Source organism: Mirounga angustirostris, unplaced genomic scaffold (assembly GCF_029215605.1).
Source record: "Mirounga angustirostris isolate CCGP_5_RB_7025 unplaced genomic scaffold, mMirAng1.0.hap1 SCAF_3, whole genome shotgun sequence".
Taxonomy (NCBI): Eukaryota; Metazoa; Chordata; class Mammalia; order Carnivora; family Phocidae; genus Mirounga; species Mirounga angustirostris.
The window spans coordinates 150,050,158-150,067,563 of record NW_026991711.1 but is presented as its reverse complement, the minus strand read 5'-3'; the positions used below and the strand labels follow the sequence as shown (position 1 = coordinate 150,067,563).

The 17,406-nt window shown below is 36.3% G+C and overlaps 1 long non-coding RNA gene across 1 annotated transcript in view; it reads right to left on the bottom strand.

The window, feature by feature from the left end:
• Positions 1-17,406, bottom strand: part of LOC123839034 (uncharacterized) — a 99,642-nt gene that overhangs the window by 26,356 nt on the left and 55,880 nt on the right. The gene's annotated exons all lie outside the window — the stretch shown is intronic.

The following is a 17,406-nucleotide window of genomic DNA, read 5'->3' as shown; positions in this document are numbered from 1 at the left end:
TTTTTGTGAAACCTAAAAGAGTTAAAATAGATAAAATATTTAGTAGAGTAAGCTGCTGCATAATAATGTTACCTATTGTTATTATAAAATGATTTTAAAAATCTTTCTTATACAGGTGTGTTATACATAAATGTGTAAGTTTCTCTAGGATATATCCCTACAAGTGAAAATACTCGGTCTTAGATCACATAAACCTCCCATTTTACAATATACTGCTAACATTACAAGATCCCTCCTGCAAAATTGCTTTCCAGAAGAAATTTTACAAATTTATACTTTCCTCAGCAATGTGTGAGAATTCCTTTATCTCCACTTCCTCTCCAATACTAGGCATTTAGAAAATGTTTCCCAATTGTTGACTGTGAAATGGCATTTTATTGTGGTCTTATTTTTCAATTCCTTAATTACTAGAGAGATAAACAGCTTTTCATCTCTTTATTGACTATTTGGGTTTCTCCTTTTGTGGCTTGCCTGCTCCTAGCCATTATTGTTGTTGCTTTAGTTTTAATTAGAGTGCTTTTCTTTATCTTATTGATTTGTAGGTGACCTTAACATTTTTGAATATTAATAATGGCTAGACTTTTCACATTTTATGAAATTATTTATAGTACTAATATTTTAAATTTCAGTGTAGTTCAAGTTATCAATTTTTCTGTAGATTATACATTTCATGTCTTTTTAATAAATTCATTTTTACCTGGGTCATAAAAGCAGGGTATTACCCTTACTTCTAGACATGATACAAGTTCTTTATTTTTAGGTATTCATTCACCTGAAATGTGAGTGTTTATTATATGAGATGATACAGAAATATCACATTATTTTGTTCCATATAGATTATCAATTTTTCTAGCACTGTTTATAAAATTGTCCATCTTTTTACTTTTACTGAAATTCTGTTTATCATATATCTGTATTCTGTTTCATTATTTACCTCACTCTCCAATAATAACCATACAATCTCAAATGCTAAGGTTTAAAATTAGCCTGGTGATGGGTATTAAAGAGGGCACGTACTGAATGGAGCACTGGGTGTTATACGCAAACAATGAATCATGGAACACTACATCGAAAACTAATGATGTAATGTATGGTGATTAACATAACAAAATAAAATAAAATTTAAAACATAATCTTATTTTCTGGTTGGGTTAATTCTTCCACTTTTTTTTTTAAAGATTTTATTTATTTATTTGAGAGAGAGAATGAAAGACAGAGAGCACGAGAGGGAAGAGGGTCAGAGGGAGAAGCAGACCCCCTGCTGAGCAGGGAGCCCGATGTGGGACTCGATCCCGGGACTCCAGGATCATGACCTGAGCCGAAGGCAGTCGCTTAACCGACTGAGCCACCCAGGCGCCCTAATTCTTCCACTTTTTGTTCTTAAATTTTTTCTTTGCTTTTCATGGCTTTTTTGCTCTTCAACATAACGTTTTAAATCACTCATTATTGAAAGCCCTGTTGAGATTTTGGTTAGAAATGCACTAAAATTATGGATTCATTTGAGTTGAATGGAATATGTTTGAATATGAGTTGAATATGACATTGAATAGACTTGTTAAAAAACAAAATTGAACCAAGTACATTTGAAAATCTAATTGGCTTTATTAAATGATTCATAAATCCCAAAGCTCCACTGAGTTTCTTTTTTAAACAAAAGAAAGGCTTTGAAAGGGAGAGAGAAGGCATTAAAAAAAAAGACAACAGGTATTTATTAGTAAGAAATGAATTGTTTAGGCAAAGTTGCCCTCCAAAGGGGAGCAAAAAGGATCTATCCGAAAATTTCCTACTGTTGACCAGAAATCCCATGTTGATTGGTTAAAGATTACATTCCTACAGGCTTGAAACTGCAGTTAGGTTAGGTATTCGGTCTTGGTTTACTGACTTGGGGCCTTAACCTAAGGGATACTTTCTTTATAGAAGAAATGTCATTATACATTTGTCCAAAACCTCTAGAATGTACAAAACCAGGAGTATATTGTAACTTAAACTATGGACTTCGGGTGCTTGTGATATGTCAATGTAGGTGCATCAATTTTAACAAATGTGGAGGCAGGGGTTATATAAGAAATCTCTGCAAGTTCCTTTCAATTTTGCTGTGAACCTTAAACTTCTCTAAAAAAATTAAGTCTTAATAAGAGAAAAAAAGCTCTGTAAGAGAATTAATTTACTTTCTCTGTACCTAATCCTAATACTTGCTTCCCCTTGTCCCTCATGTAATTTCAAAAAGTAGTTGCTATAGTGGACACCCCTTTCTTGTTCTTGATTTAAAGAGAATTAAAAAAAAAATCTCCATTAAATTTCCCATCTGCTCTAGCTTTTTGTAAAATCCCTTTATAGTGTTAAAGAAGTCCTATTGCCTTTTTGCTAGGAAATTTTTTACTTGTTTCTTTTAGAAAATAAACATGTTTCTTGAGTTTATTAAAATTTTAATCTAACTCATTTATTCTGACTCATAACATGATTTTTCTCCTTTAATTGCTAAGAAAAAAAAGTATATTAATGTATTTTCTGAAATTCGTTATCTTTTTGCCTCTTGGAGATTAAACAAAACTTGATCATTTAATTTTTTTCCATTACTTGATTTTGATTGCTAATATTTTATTTTTAAAAAATGTAAGCTATGCTTGTAGATAAATTGGTCTTTTATGTTTTCTTAGTCAAATTCTGGCAAAGGTCATGGTCATCTCATAAAATGAGTTGGGGGCCGTTCCTTCTCTTTTTTGTACTCTTTAACATTTAGTTGCAGATTGGGATATGATTTGCCTGAAACACTCACGAGACCTGATGTTTTTGTTTATTTGGGTACTAGGTAGAGTTTTAATATTTCTTGAATTTCATTAATGGATAAATTTCTTTTTAGCTTTCATATTTCTTTTTTAGTTTGTACCTTCTTTCCATTATGTTGGCAATAAGTCAAACAAGGGCAACTAAAATGAAGGCTTCTCCTCCCCTGATTTAATTTTCCATTCCTTTACCTCCAGAATGTTGGAAGAAAGAATATTTCTTTTAAATTGAAACTGAGTAAACCCTTGAAGTTCTTGAATAATTCTGGGCAGAGAGGTAAAATGAAAAAGAGTTTTGGAACTTCTTGTTAATTTTGGCATTTAGGAGACTGAAATTTTTAGTAAGGAAAATGATTTTACTTGTACCTGAGGTGAGTGAATGGGACAATGTGTTATATCCATACCTATCCTTATTTCTATCTCATTATTCATTATCCTTTTCTCTCTATCTTTAGGGCTCTTTTTCTCATAGGGTACATTCCTTACAGTACCCTACATATAACAGTATGTGTAATAATAGTTACTTTATCTTTTATGCCTGGTGTGGTAATCAGAATAATGGCCACCTAAAGATGCCCAGTACCTGTGAATATGTTAGTTTACATGGCAATGAGAAATTAAGGTTGAGGGACGCCTGGGTGGCTCAGTTGGTTAAGCATCTGCCTTCAGGTCATGATCCCAGGGTCCTGGGATTGAGTCCCACATTGGGCTCCTTAATCAGCAGGGAGCCTGCTTCTCCCTCTGCCTGTAGCTCCCCCTGCTTGTGCTCTCTCTCTGACAAATAAATAAAATCTTAAAAAAAAAAAAAAGAAATTAAGTTGAAGATAGGATTGCATTTGTTAATCAATTGACTTTGACATTGGGCGGTTATCCTGGATTATCTTAATGGGCCCAATATAATCACTAGATCTTTTTATAAATGGAAGACAGGTATAGAAGAGAAACAGATAGAGGGCAGCATGAGAGAGAACTGGCCCTGCGTTGCTGGCTCTGAAAACAGATGAGTGGAGTCATGAGTTAAAGATGTTGGTGACCTCGGGGCACCTGGGTGGCTCAGTCGGTTAAACGTCTGCCTTCGGCTTGGGTCACGGTCCCGGAGTCCTGGGATCCAGTCCCGCATCGGGCTCCTTGCTCAGCGGAGAGCCTGCTTCTCCCCTGCCTGCCGTTCCCCCTGCCCCCTGCTTGTGCTTGCTCTCTCTCTCTCTCTAAAAAAAAAAAAAAAAAAAAAAAAAGATGTTGGTGACCTCTAGAAGTTGATAAATGCAAGGAAACAGATTCTAATGTAGGCCTCCAGTAGGAATGCAGCCCTGCTGATTTCTCACAACCCTAGTGAGATCCATTTCAGAGTTCTGACCTCCAGAACTGTAAAATAAAAAATCTGTGTTGTTTTAAACTGCTACATCTGTAGTAACTGTTACAGTAGCCATAGGAAACTAATACACATGGCAATTCGAAGAAGTAGAGAAGACTACTGACACTCTTAACCGAGAAAGATTTGTGAGTCATTTCAAGTCCCTAAGCTACTCTTTCCTCATATTTAAATTAATAACCTCTATGTCTCCTATACATTTGGAGGATATGAATATTCCATCAAAGGGAACACTGGCATTGACAGAACCAGATAAATGATAGAAAATTGATGATTCCTAATTGACTGCTGATGAAAATTAAGAAAACTTCCTTGAAGGATGGACCTCAATATGTGAAGAAATTGCAAGGTAATTAGTTAAGAAGCAAACTGTGTGTGAGCAACATAAAGACAAATGGTCACCCTAGGGGAAGAATTTTTTATTAGCATGAAAACTTTTATGTTTTTATATCTAGTAAAAAAGAAAATAGATTTATTATTATTAATACCAAGTCTTTCTCAGTCTAAATAAGACCCTGTCAAAATGCCTGAGATTAGTTGTGTTATTTCCTTTAACAGAAGCTCCTGGATGTTGTAGGAAGATGGCGAAAGGTGACTGAATGACTTTCAAAATGCTATAAAACAGACTTTCTGTTTACTGGAAAATTTGCCACTGGGAAATGATACTGAAAAAAAAAATAGGTTATGGTAAAGTAGTTGGTGACAAGATGATGGTAAGTTGCCTATTTTTGCCTAACATGTTTGAAAGAGAGTTGAAGAAAAGATTTAGACGAGACGTTTAGATTCCAGAGTAAAGAGGTTTTACCAGTAGGTGGATTTCTTCATACTTAATTTTAGTGAAGAAGTGGCTTCCAAACCTTTGACAGTTCACACTGAGACCTGATATCAGTGTGTACACGCACACATTCTTTACCTTTCTCAGGTGTGATGAACTCTAAGATTTTCTATTATTTTCTGTTCTATTCTGTTTCAGTCTATTTCACGGAGATGCTGTTTCTGACACATTATATATATTTCCTACCACACTGAGGCTGCATCCAGCAGTTTGAGAGTCACTGCACTGCAGAGCCTTCTTTTAGGGATACGAGGACTAGGAAAAGTGTTTCAATGCCCAGCATATGGTGTGCTGTATCTGGAGAGATGCCCAAAGGACATGAGAAGGTCAGGAGGGACTGAGGATCTAATTTCTAGAGAAGCGTCATTCATTATGCTGGGATTCACATGGCAGGGTGAAGTGTCAAGAATGTAAAGAAATCAGAACTAGAATTGGAGGGATATTAGAAAAGTGAAGTGCCCCCCAGAAGAGATGGTGTGAGACATAAAGGCAGAGAAGCAGTATGAGTGACACCGTTATATTGTGCTGTTCAGGAGATTGACCTGGAATTAGACATTGTAATTTTTTTTTTTTTTTAAAGATTTTATTTATTTATTTGAGACAGAGAGAATGAGAGAGACAGAGAGCACATGAGAGGGGGGAGGGTCAGAGGGAGAAGCAGGCTCCCTGCTGAGCAGGGAGCCCGATGCGGGACTCGATCCAGGGACTCCAGGATCATGACCTGAGCCGAAGGCAGTCGCTTAACCAACTGAGCCACCCAGGCGCCCTAGACATTGTAATTTTTTATTAATTTTTATTTTTTGGTTTAAATTCAATTAATTAACATATAATGTATTATTAGTTCCAGAGGTACGTGTCTGTGATTCATCAGTCTTATATAATACCCAGTGCACCTGCCCTCCTTAATGTCCATCACCCAGTTACCCTATCCCTCCACCCCCGCTCCCCTCCAGCAATCCTCAGTTTGTTTCCTATGATTAGGAGTCTCTTATGGTTTGTCTCCCTCTCTGATTTCATCTTGTTTTATTATTTCCTCTCTTCCCCTATGACCCTCTGTTTGTTTCTTAAATTCCACATATCAGTGAGACCATAGGATAATCGTCTTTCTCTGATTGACTTATTTCACTTAGCATAATACCCTCTAGCTCCATCCATGTCATTGCAAATGGCAAGATTTCATTTTTTGATAGCTGAGTGGTATTCCATTGTATATATGTACTACATCTTCTTTATCCATTCATCTGTCGATGGACATCTGGGTTCTTTCTATAGTTTGGCTGTTGTGGGCACTGCTGCTATAAATATTGGGGTGCACTTCGGATCACTATGTTTGTATCTTTGGGGTAAACACCCAGGAGTGCAATTGCTGGGTCGTAGGGTAGCGCTATTTTCAACTTTTTGAGGAATCTCCATACTGTTTTCCAGAGTGGCTGCCCCAGCTTGCATTCCCACCAACAGTGTAAGAGGATTCCCCTTTCTCCACATCCCCGCCAACATCTGTCGTTTCCTGACTTGTTAATTTTAGCCATTCTGACGGGTGTGAGGTGGTATCTCATTGTGGTTTTGATTTGTATTTCCCTGATGCCCAGTGATGTTGAGCACTTTTTCATGTGTCTGTTGGCCATTTGGATGTTCTTTGGAGAAATGTCTGTTCACAGACATTGTATTTCAATGTCAGCTTTGCTACTTATAGTTTTATAATATTGCATGAGCATCTAAATTTTTCATGCTTCTTCTTATAATCTATGAAATGACAGGTATGGTCTATTGAGCCCTTAGATGCCGGGTACTAAGAAAAGTGCTTTCAGATACTACCTCAACTGCTATTTACACCACGTTAGTGAAGTAGGCAGAGTTTTTATTCCTATACTACCTACATGCTAGAGCTGCTTTAAAGAGAATAAAATCTCATGAAATAATTCCTGGCACATAATAAACACTCATTAAATCAAAATGGTGAGATAGAAGGTTTTCTGAAACCCTGTAACAAGCAGCAGGCAAAGGAAAGCCATCCAATCACTGTCATCACTCTCCTTACATATGGCATGGCAATTTTGGTAGCGTGCTTATCTATAAAGGGGGATAAAATAAAGTTGAAGTAAAGTGTAAGTGAGTTAATGGATATAAAACGCCTCTTGTTGGGAAATAATTCTCCATAAGTCTCCTGCATGTCTTGTATTAACTTTTGTTCTGGACTATCTTTTCAAGGATGTTTGTAGAGGAAACAGCCTTGAGAGAGAGAGACATCTCTTTTGGGGCATGGTCCAGGATTATTATCTCAAAGATAATCTCTCTCTCTAGGACAAAGGTTAGGCAGGTTTGCTACAACACTCTTTAAAAGATAGGGACTTCTTAAACTTGGGATTCCTCAGCTGTGACTTAAACCCATTGTGTGGGCAGCATCCTCATGAATCCACAGACATATAGCTCCCCTGGGTCGTGGGAGGTAAGGAAAACAGATGCAAACCTAAACCTTATGTTGCTTTCTGTGCCATGAGTAATAAAGTCCTTTGTCTGTGACCCTGAAATCTATTCTTTTTTGCCATCATCTTTTTTTAAAAAAAAGATTATTTATCAATTTATTTTTGGGGGGTGGGGAGTGTGTAAGCAGGGGCAGGGGTAGAGGCAGAGGGAGAGAGAGAATCTCAAGCAGACTCCCCACTGAGCGAGAAGCCCCATTTGGGGCTTGATCCCACGACCTGAGATCATGACCCAAGTGGAATCAAGAGTCAGACACTCAACTGACTGAGCTACCCAGGCGCCCCTCTGCTATTATCTTTGAAACTGTCGTGAGGTAACTAGTTAGTTTGCAAGTAGGAAAACAATCTCAGACCATTTGTAGTTCTTGATACTTAGACAGTGCCTGGCCACATACCGAGTACTCGATAAATCCTTCCCTGTTCCCACTATGGTATTTATCAGTGTGGCAATGTGGCAGATAATCAATTTAATTAAGCAATCATTTAATGCATATCTGTTACATGGTAGTCATAATGCAAGATGCTAAGGTTAAATGCTGAATAAGACAGGTTCTCTGATTTCACAGTCTGGAAAAGAAGACACCTGCAGATAGATAATTATAAAATGCCTACATAACTATGATGGGAATATGAATAGGGACCTAGAACTGCACAGAGGAGGAAGCTTCTATTTTGGTCTAAAATGTGAGATGGAGAGGAGATAGCCGGGAAGTTGCTCAGGGTAGTACTTCAACTGAATTCACATGAAGAATGACAGAAAAACTGAGGAGGGCCTTTTATCTTGGAAAAAAAATCAAAATTATGTATCTCCAATGCAACCTTGATTCAACTCAACATGAAAAAAAAAAGTCCCTAGTAAATCAGACTACTCAAATGTAATGTGACCCCTGATACTGGAATTTGACCATCTAAGAAATGTATTAGAACCATTTCCAAAGTCTAGTCACACCTTAGATTCCTAGATTTCAGTTTAACTGGATTATACAAAAAAATTTCATCTTCTGCTCTTAGAAAATTATATACAATACAAGGAACCACCACCCAATCCCCAGGCCTAAAGAAACAGAATCACAGGAAAACCATGCTTGGAGTGGTAAGTTATTTCTGCAACAAAGAAAAGTAACATTCTCTTGAAAAAGTACTTAATAGTTTTTAAGAATAGTTTTATAGATTCAGAAAGGCATAATAAAAACAAATAAAATGTGGATGCTGATAAATTATTTTTTATGTATTAGAATAAATTTTATGCTTTTAGAATATTTTTTCCTTTAGAAGCTTATATTTATCACATAAAATGTGAATCATTTTCTCTGTCTCTGTATTACACACACACATTTACACACAATTATATTAAATATAGAATACAAAGACTTGAGACTTAGAATAACAAGGTTTATATGAGTGACCATTTGACTTGAAAATTCAACACTAGATGCTTCAAATGCAGGTGAGGAAAAAAAAAATCTGAAATGACAAGAAGCCAAATTAATTTGTAACAACCAAGCAGTAAATGTGAAGTTTAACAAGTGGAGACGACAGATTTCTAAGAACATGGAAAACAAAGTCTTCTAGAGGATTGCTTTCATTCCAAGGCTTATTTGAAAAACTCCTGGGTTATGTAAACTCATTACAATATGATAGATGGCACTGGTTTTCCTCTGGAGTCAGGAATATTAATGGTCATTCTGTCTTTTTTCATCTTCATGGTACATTTCTTATGAATACCATTTAGCATAATTTCTAGATCCATGTGTTTTCAACTCCAACCATTCCAGCCCAGGAAATAGTCTTCAAACATAGCTGAACAAAAACTGTGGACCCAAAGATTGTTTTTCTGGTGTTGACTGTGAATTTGTCTTTGCAATCTAAAATAATTTTTATTAAATAGCATTAGTAGTGGCAAAACTTTGTCCTTTAAAGATAAATTCGATTTTTTAAACAATCTATATTATTAAGATCCATGTTTGTTGAATAAGGCTCATGATTAAATTGCAAAATTAAAAAGATTTGATTATAATGAAGAAAAAACACTTCTTTTTTTTTTGGTCATTGATGTGGTTAATCTTAAGTCTTACCATTTAGGCTAAGAATCAGCATTAAGGTAATTACTTTCCACATCCAAATATTGATTAAGTTCTATTACGCATGTGAATAAAGAAGAGTAATATTCTGAGAAATTGTGACAAATTTTCTTCATAAAAAATGTTTTTTAAAAAAAATCACATTTTGAGAAACCTCCATAATTTGGTATGGTATCATTCATTCATCTTTCTCTTGTAGAAGATTTTTTTACTGCTATGCCTGATTATCACATTTGTATGTAGTGGGAATGCCAAATACAACTTTCAAGGGTCAGTGAATACCAACCATTTGTCACCTGGGATTAGCTGGCTCTGAACCCTTTCCATGCTGGTCTCTCCAGGGAGCCTGGATCCTCCAGGATCCTCTGCCCTCAGTCATTGTTGTGGCCCTGTGAGGGCCATGCACTGCTTCATTCCCCCTGGCCTCTCCCCAAAATAATGAACTTAAAATTCTTATGGTAATAAAGATTAATTGGAATGAATTCCTCGAGTATTTGCACATGTGTTCTCTTATGAGTGAGGGGCCTTTCTCACCCCAAAACTGCTGTGATTTTCTAAGGAGGCATGGCTCTCTTCTGTGGTCATTATTAACAAAACTTATTAACAGTGTTAGTAAGAATGATTCTGCCTATATATGATTTACATGTATAAAATGGTTATGGAGGCTAGGAGAGCAGAGGTAAATTCTACAATTCTAACTTTGGCCTTGTCTTAGGTGTGACATTTCTGACAGCTTCCTGGGATCAGGCTGAATGGTGCCAGAAACTAGAGGTGACGTAGCTCCATGTATTTCATTTTGCTGAGCCAGGGCATCGATATATATCAATATGGAAAAAATACCATATAGACAAGGGGAAAATGGGACCACTTTTAAGTTTTCTTTTGATTGACTGAGATTTTATGCATTTCCATAAAACAAATAAACATATGTATTAAGCTGGAGAATAAAAATAATTTACTCAATTGCTTTTTTATTGCATCATAAATCTATTCAATGAAAACTTACAACTTACTGTTTTTTAATATACTATACTGTATGGCTTTTATAAAGAGCTACTGATGGGCAAATCAAAATGACCGGAGAATTGGAAAAGATTTCTTGCTACGGCATAATTTAAATTCAGGATCCTAAGCAGAATTTGCATTAAATCTGTCATTTCCAATATTTGCTTTGCCTTTATAATGACTGTTGATAAGTGTGAAAACGATCCTTCTATATACAATCTTGGTGATTAACAAATTAACTGTAAGTACAATATAATGGGAATGTTACGATGGTTAAGAGCTCATTTTTGGAATCAGGTTCACATATGATCTTTATATTCACTGTGTGAATAAAGCAATTAACTGACCTTCAAAAACCTCAGTTTCTCATCCACATCCACAATATTAACACCTACTCATAGCTTGTTTTGAGGATTAGATGAGATGTTAGTAACAGTGCTTGGAATAGCATCTGACACCTAGTTTTCCATAAATAAATATGATTATTATCTCTCCATGTTATTCTCTAGCCAGCTAGTTATTGTGGATTTGTTATTTTTATACTATTATATGTTTTCTTTACATTATTTCTTTTCTTTCCTATATACTCTACTAAATAGGTCCTTATCTTATTTTTCTTAAATTTAGAAAAAAATGTTTAGTTCTATAAATGTAATTTAGTTATACATATTAAACTATATTAAACATAGCTTAGTTACATATATTATATATAAATATATATTATCTTCTTTGTTCATGTATCAATACTATATCATCAGTACCAATTAAGTTTGGCTGACTTAGAAATTTATTAAAATAATATTGGGTTGGGGGCACCTGGGTGGCTCAGTCGTTAAGTGTCTGCGTTCGGCTCAGGTCATGATCCCGGGGTCCTGGAATCGAGCCCCGCGTCGGGCTCCCTGCTCGGCGGGAAGCCTGCTTCTCCCTCTCCTACTCCCCCTGCTTGTGTTCCCTCTATCACTGTGTCTCTGTCAAATAAATAAATAAATAAAATCTTTAAAAAAATCTTAAAAAACATAAAATTAAATTAAAAACATAAATAGAATATACTGCAAAGGAGTTTTTCAGTCTGACTTTAGGAGCCACAAGGATTTATTGGGTATTTAAAAGAACATGTCCTGGGTGCCTGGGTGGCTCAGTCCTTGAGCATCTGCCTTTGGCTCAGGTCATGATCCCAGAGTCCTGGGATCAAGCCCCGCATTGGGCTCCCTGCTCCGCGGGAAGCCTGCTTCTCCCTCTCCCACTACTCCCCTGCTTGTGCTCCCTCTCTCGCTGTGTCTCTCTCTGTCAAATAAATAAAAAAAATCTTAAAGACATAATATTGGGTTGCTAACAGAATGAAGAATGAGTGTAGAGCTTCCTGGAAAAAAAGGAAGAGTGATACGGGAATCATACAATCAGGGTCACAGTTAAAGTCATGACAACACAAAGCAGGGAGGACTTTGATGACACCAGCATTGAACACTTGTTTCATAGCTTTTATCCTTGCATGTTTGTTGCCACATACCCATGGGAATTGTATTTTGGTGGCACTCGTCTCTAAAGAAATCTCTTCAAGTTACGCTTGGATCTCTAGCTTTGTTTTCCATGCATCGGAATGTCTGGGCTGTCAGACAGGCGAGAAAAGCAAGTTTCTAGTGTTTCAGGTTCAATAGTGGGGTGTAGGCTCTACCTTCCATCAAGATGTAGAGGTGGATAACTTTCTAAATATAGCAAAAGAGTTCACAGGCTGGGCAGCCAAAAATACTAGAAACAGTACGTTTTAAAATGAACCTTAAAAAAGGTTGAACAAAAACGACAACTACTATGGATGGAGGGATACTTCACCTTGAATAATGCATCCCTACAACTGATTTCTTTAGGAGAAATTATTCAGAATCAGAATCCATTTACCAAACTAGTTACAAGGAAATACAGTTGATCCTTGAACAATGGTTTAGGGGCACTGACCCCCTTCACAGTAAAAAATCCCTGTATAACTTGACTCTCCCAAAACTTCAATACTAATAGCCTTACCAGTTACATAAACAGGTGATTAACACATACTTTGTATGTCATATATATCATATATTGTATTATTACAATTACATAAACTAGAGAGAAGAAAATATTAAGAAAATCATAAGGAAGAGAAAATACATTTACAGTATTGTACTGTATTTACCTAAAAAAAGCCATGTATAAGTGGACCCGCACAGTTCAAACCTGTGTTATTCAAGGGTCAATTATATTATGAATTAGGTATGGTAACATCATGAATACCACAGCTATTAAATTGAAATCTTATTGAATGATTAAAACCATCACTTCTGTGAAGAAGTTTTGATAAAAGAGGTTGTGCTGGGCGAAATGTTCATATAAGTAAAAATAACAGCAAATTTTCTATCCTATTATTTTACATATTGCTTAGAGTTGGATGATGGCTATAAACAGAAGAACAATACCATCACTTAGCTTTTGTACAGTCCTTTATGTTTGTGAATTCTGCATTCATTCTTTCTTTTGATCCATCAAGCTGCATTTATATTTTTTATATTTTTTAAAGATTTTATTTTTAAGTAATCTCTACACACAAAGTGGGACTTGAATTTACAACCCCTTAGATCAAGAGTCACATGCTCTACCCACTGAGCCAACCAGGAGCCCCTTGAGTTGCATTTTATGGCGTAGGGAACAGTTGTAAGCATTTCCATTTCATAGACACAGAGAGGAAGCCCACAAATTGTTCTTTTTGCCTTATTAAAGTAAATTAGGTTTCCTTTTGCTACATTTCCTTTGGATGAGCTCAGACAGGAGTTTAATTAATCTGAAAATTTTTCTTAATATCATTCAATCCAGGGTGCTTAGAGAGAGCTGTAGGCCACGAAGCTTATGTAAGTTAATTTGTATTTGCTGACATCTCAGTTAAGAAGATGTATGGATGGAAAGAAAAATGAAGCTATTTTCTAAAATGAGTTTGGGTTTCATAAATTTAAGCTGACCCTGACATTTAGCATGATCTTGGATCATTAGCTGTATGTAAGAATATTTTTTTAATTGGTAGGGTTGGATTGGCTGGAGGGTACAGTCTTCTCAGGTCTAGTAGGCTCCTGAGTGAACCTCAGGGAGAGTAATGCAAATTTGATTACTTTTCACTTGGTTACATTTCCTGCAGTTACTTTGACCCTTGAGCATGGCTTGTTTTTTTTTGCTAATAGACATTTTAGAAAGCTTTGCTTGTCTGCGAAGCAAACCATTCAGTATTTGGAAATCCCAAACAAATCTGAATAGTTTGAAATAGAAAAGCCAGTGCAGAGAAGTAGTCAATTCTCAAAGTGAAGATGTTGTTCTGAAGGTCAAATGGCTGAATTGTCTTTTGTTTCCTTTTCTCTACACCTCTCAAGATTAAACCTGGATTAGAGAATAAGGAAGAGCGCTTATTCTTCAACTCAATCAACATTTACATTGGTTTAGAATTCTTTGTTGGCACCACCCCCCCTTCAACTGTCAATCTATGAAATAGCACAGTCGATAAATGTGGATAATACTATCTGTGAGTGAGTGTGTGTGTGTGTGTGTGTGTGGTTTCTCAACAAGCCCTCTTGTCTATGCTCTGCCCATCACTTATATAATCCCCAAAGGATGCGTTGTCACAGATTTGTTCAATCTAGTTGTTTTGTGCTGCTTTCTCTGAAGAACTGGGCTCTCTTACAGAATAGTTACAGAATAAACTATGATGTTTAGATATTGATCAAATGGAACAGTTATAACTTTTATTGTGAAATCCGCAAAGGTTCTCTTCTTAGAAGATAATAGACATTGGGGAGGGTATATGCTATGGTGAGCGCTATGAATTGTGTAAGACTGTTGAATCACAGACCTGTACCTCTGAAACAAATAATACATTATATGTTAAAAAAACAAAAAAGAAGATAGTAAGAAGGGAAAAATGAAGGGGGGAAATCAGAGGAGGAGACGAACCATGAGAGGCTATGGACTCAGAAACAAACAGGGTTTTATTTTTATTTTTTTATTTTTTTTATTTATTTATTTTTATTTTAACAATTTTTTTTTTTAAAGATTTTATTTATTTGAGAGAGAGAGAATGAGAGCGAGAAAGCACATGAGAGGGGGGAGGGTCAGAGGGAGAAGCAGACTCCCCGCCAAGCAGGGAGCCCGATGCGGGACTCGATCCCGGGATTCCAGGACCATGACCTGAGCCGAAGGCAGTGGCTTAACCAACTGAGCCACCCAGGCGCCCACAAACAGGGTTTTAGAGGGGAAGGGGGTGGGGAGATGGGTTAGCCTGGTGATGGGTATTAAAGAGGGCACGTTCTGCATGGAGCACTGGGTGTTATATGCAAACAATGAATCATGGAACACTACATCAAAAACTATTGATGTAATGTACGGTGATTAACATAACGTAATAAAAAAAAGATAAATACATTTAATTACCTTGCCTATACCTTCAGAGTCATCTTTCTTTGTTTAAAAGGAAATTTTCCTATGACATTTTAGATTTTAATGTGATTTTTAATAACTTTTGAAATTGTTGCATATTTAAGTTAAATTAATTAAGTTAGATATATTCAAGCACACACACATAAAAACTTAATTGTTGGGGACCATGGTGATGAAGTTTCTGTTTGAAGGATTCTTATCAAATATTTAAGCAGATATTCTTTTTATACAAAAAGGTGAAAAGGATTATTGTCAAATAAGAACATGTCTAAAACTATTCATCACAAAGCAGTTAGATAAGGAGAAGCTGGAGCTCAACAAGAATATAATGGGATTTTTTTGGTATTGATTAGATGACACAAATATACTAAAAACTGTTGGGTAGAGAATGATGAATATTAGTCACCTAATAGCCATTTTAATTTCTGAGTTTGGCAATGAACCTGGGTATCCAGCTGTATAAAGTGGATGAGATAAAAAACAAGAACAACACAACAAACAACTATTAGTCCTATTTGCAAAGGCTAAACTGGAGAAATCTCTGAGGAAAAAAAAAACACACTGGGCTTGCCTTGCCTAGTTAAGTAATTGCGGGAAGACTATGAGTTCCCTGAAAGAGCAGTTGCTGGTCTCAGATTTCTCTTTACTGCATTCTTTCCCCTCTAGTCTTTTTTTATTCCTACTTATTCATTACTCATACACTGCCCTTTTTTTTTTATTTAGTGATTCATCACTTACATACAACACCCAGTGCTCATCACAACAAGTGCCCTCCTTAATACCCATCACCCATCTAGCTCATCCCCGACCAACCTCCTTCCATCAATCCTCAGTTTGTTCTCTATAGTTCAGTCTCTTATGGTTTGCTTCCCCTTCTTTCTCTCTCTTTTTTCCCCCTATGATCCTGTTTTATTTCTTAAATTCCAATTATGAGTGAAATCATATGGTATATATCTTTCTCTGACTTATTTCACTTAGCATAATACTCTCTAACTCCATCCACGTCATTGCAAGTGGCAAGATTTCATTCTTTTTGATGGCTGAGTAATATTCTATTATAATATATATATGTGTGTATATATATATATATATGCCACATCTTTTTTTTATTATTAACATATAATGTATTATTGGTTTCAGGGGTACAGGTCTGTGATTCAACAGTCTTACACAATTCACAGCACTCACCATAGCACATACCCTCCCCCATGTCCATCACCCAGCCCCCTCATCTCTCCCACCCCCCTCCCCTCCAGCAACCCTCAGTTTGTTTCCTGAGATTAAAAGTCTCTCATGGTTTGTCTCCCTCTCTGGTTTTGTCTTGTTTCATCTTTCCCTCCCTTTCCCTATGATCCTCTGTCTTGTTTCTCAAATTCCACATATCAGTGAGATCATATGATAATTGTCTTTCTCTGGTTGACTTATTTCGCTTAGCATAATACCCTCTAGTTCCATCCACGTCGTTGGAAATTATATGCCACATCTTTTATCCATTCATCAGTCTCCGGACATTAGGGCTCTTTCCATAGTTTAGCTATTGTTGATAATACTGCTATAAACATTGGGGTGCAGATTCCCCTTTCAAATCAGTATTTTTGTATTCTTTGGGTAAATACCTACTAGTGCAATCACTGGGTCATAGGGTAGTTCTATTTTTAACATTGAGGAACTTCCATACTGTTTTCCAGAGTGGCTGCACCATTTTGCATTCCCACCAACAGTGCAAGAGGGTTCCCCTTTCTCTGCATCCATGCCAACACCTGTTGTTTCCTGTGTTGTTAATTTTAGTCATTTGGACAGGTATGATGTGTATCTCATTGTAGCTTTGATTTATATTTCCCTGAGGAAGAGTGATGTTGAGCGTCTTTTCGTGTCATTCACTGTCTTTTTGATGACAAAGTTCTCATTAGCTATTTTATTAGAAGAGAAATTTAAAAATAGTTTGTTGTATCATATTCTCAAACGAATAAACCCTGATGGCTCAGTTTACTAAATAAGGTAGGGAGTGAGTGCAGTGCAGAATATCAGTTTAAAAATAACTCTTAAGCCCCAGTTAAACATATCTACTTAAAAAAGATTCTTTTTTTCAACTTTTCCATCTATTGTTCATTGTTTTCAAAATCAGAAGTCAAAAGTTTCCACTGAGTACCTATAGTTCCTTGTACAAGGAACTATACCTGATCCCAAGTGCTAGCTTAGACAGAACAAAACAGACATGTTCCTGCCACTTTAGTTAAGAAAATGAATAAGCAATTACCTCAAGTAAATAAAAAAAATAGAGGATCATAACTGTATTATTTAAAACTAGATTTTCAGGGCTCCTGGGTGGCTCAGTTGGTTGAGCGACTGCCTTCGGCTCAGGTCATGATCCTGGAGTCCCGGGATCGAGTCCCACATCGGGCTCCCTGCT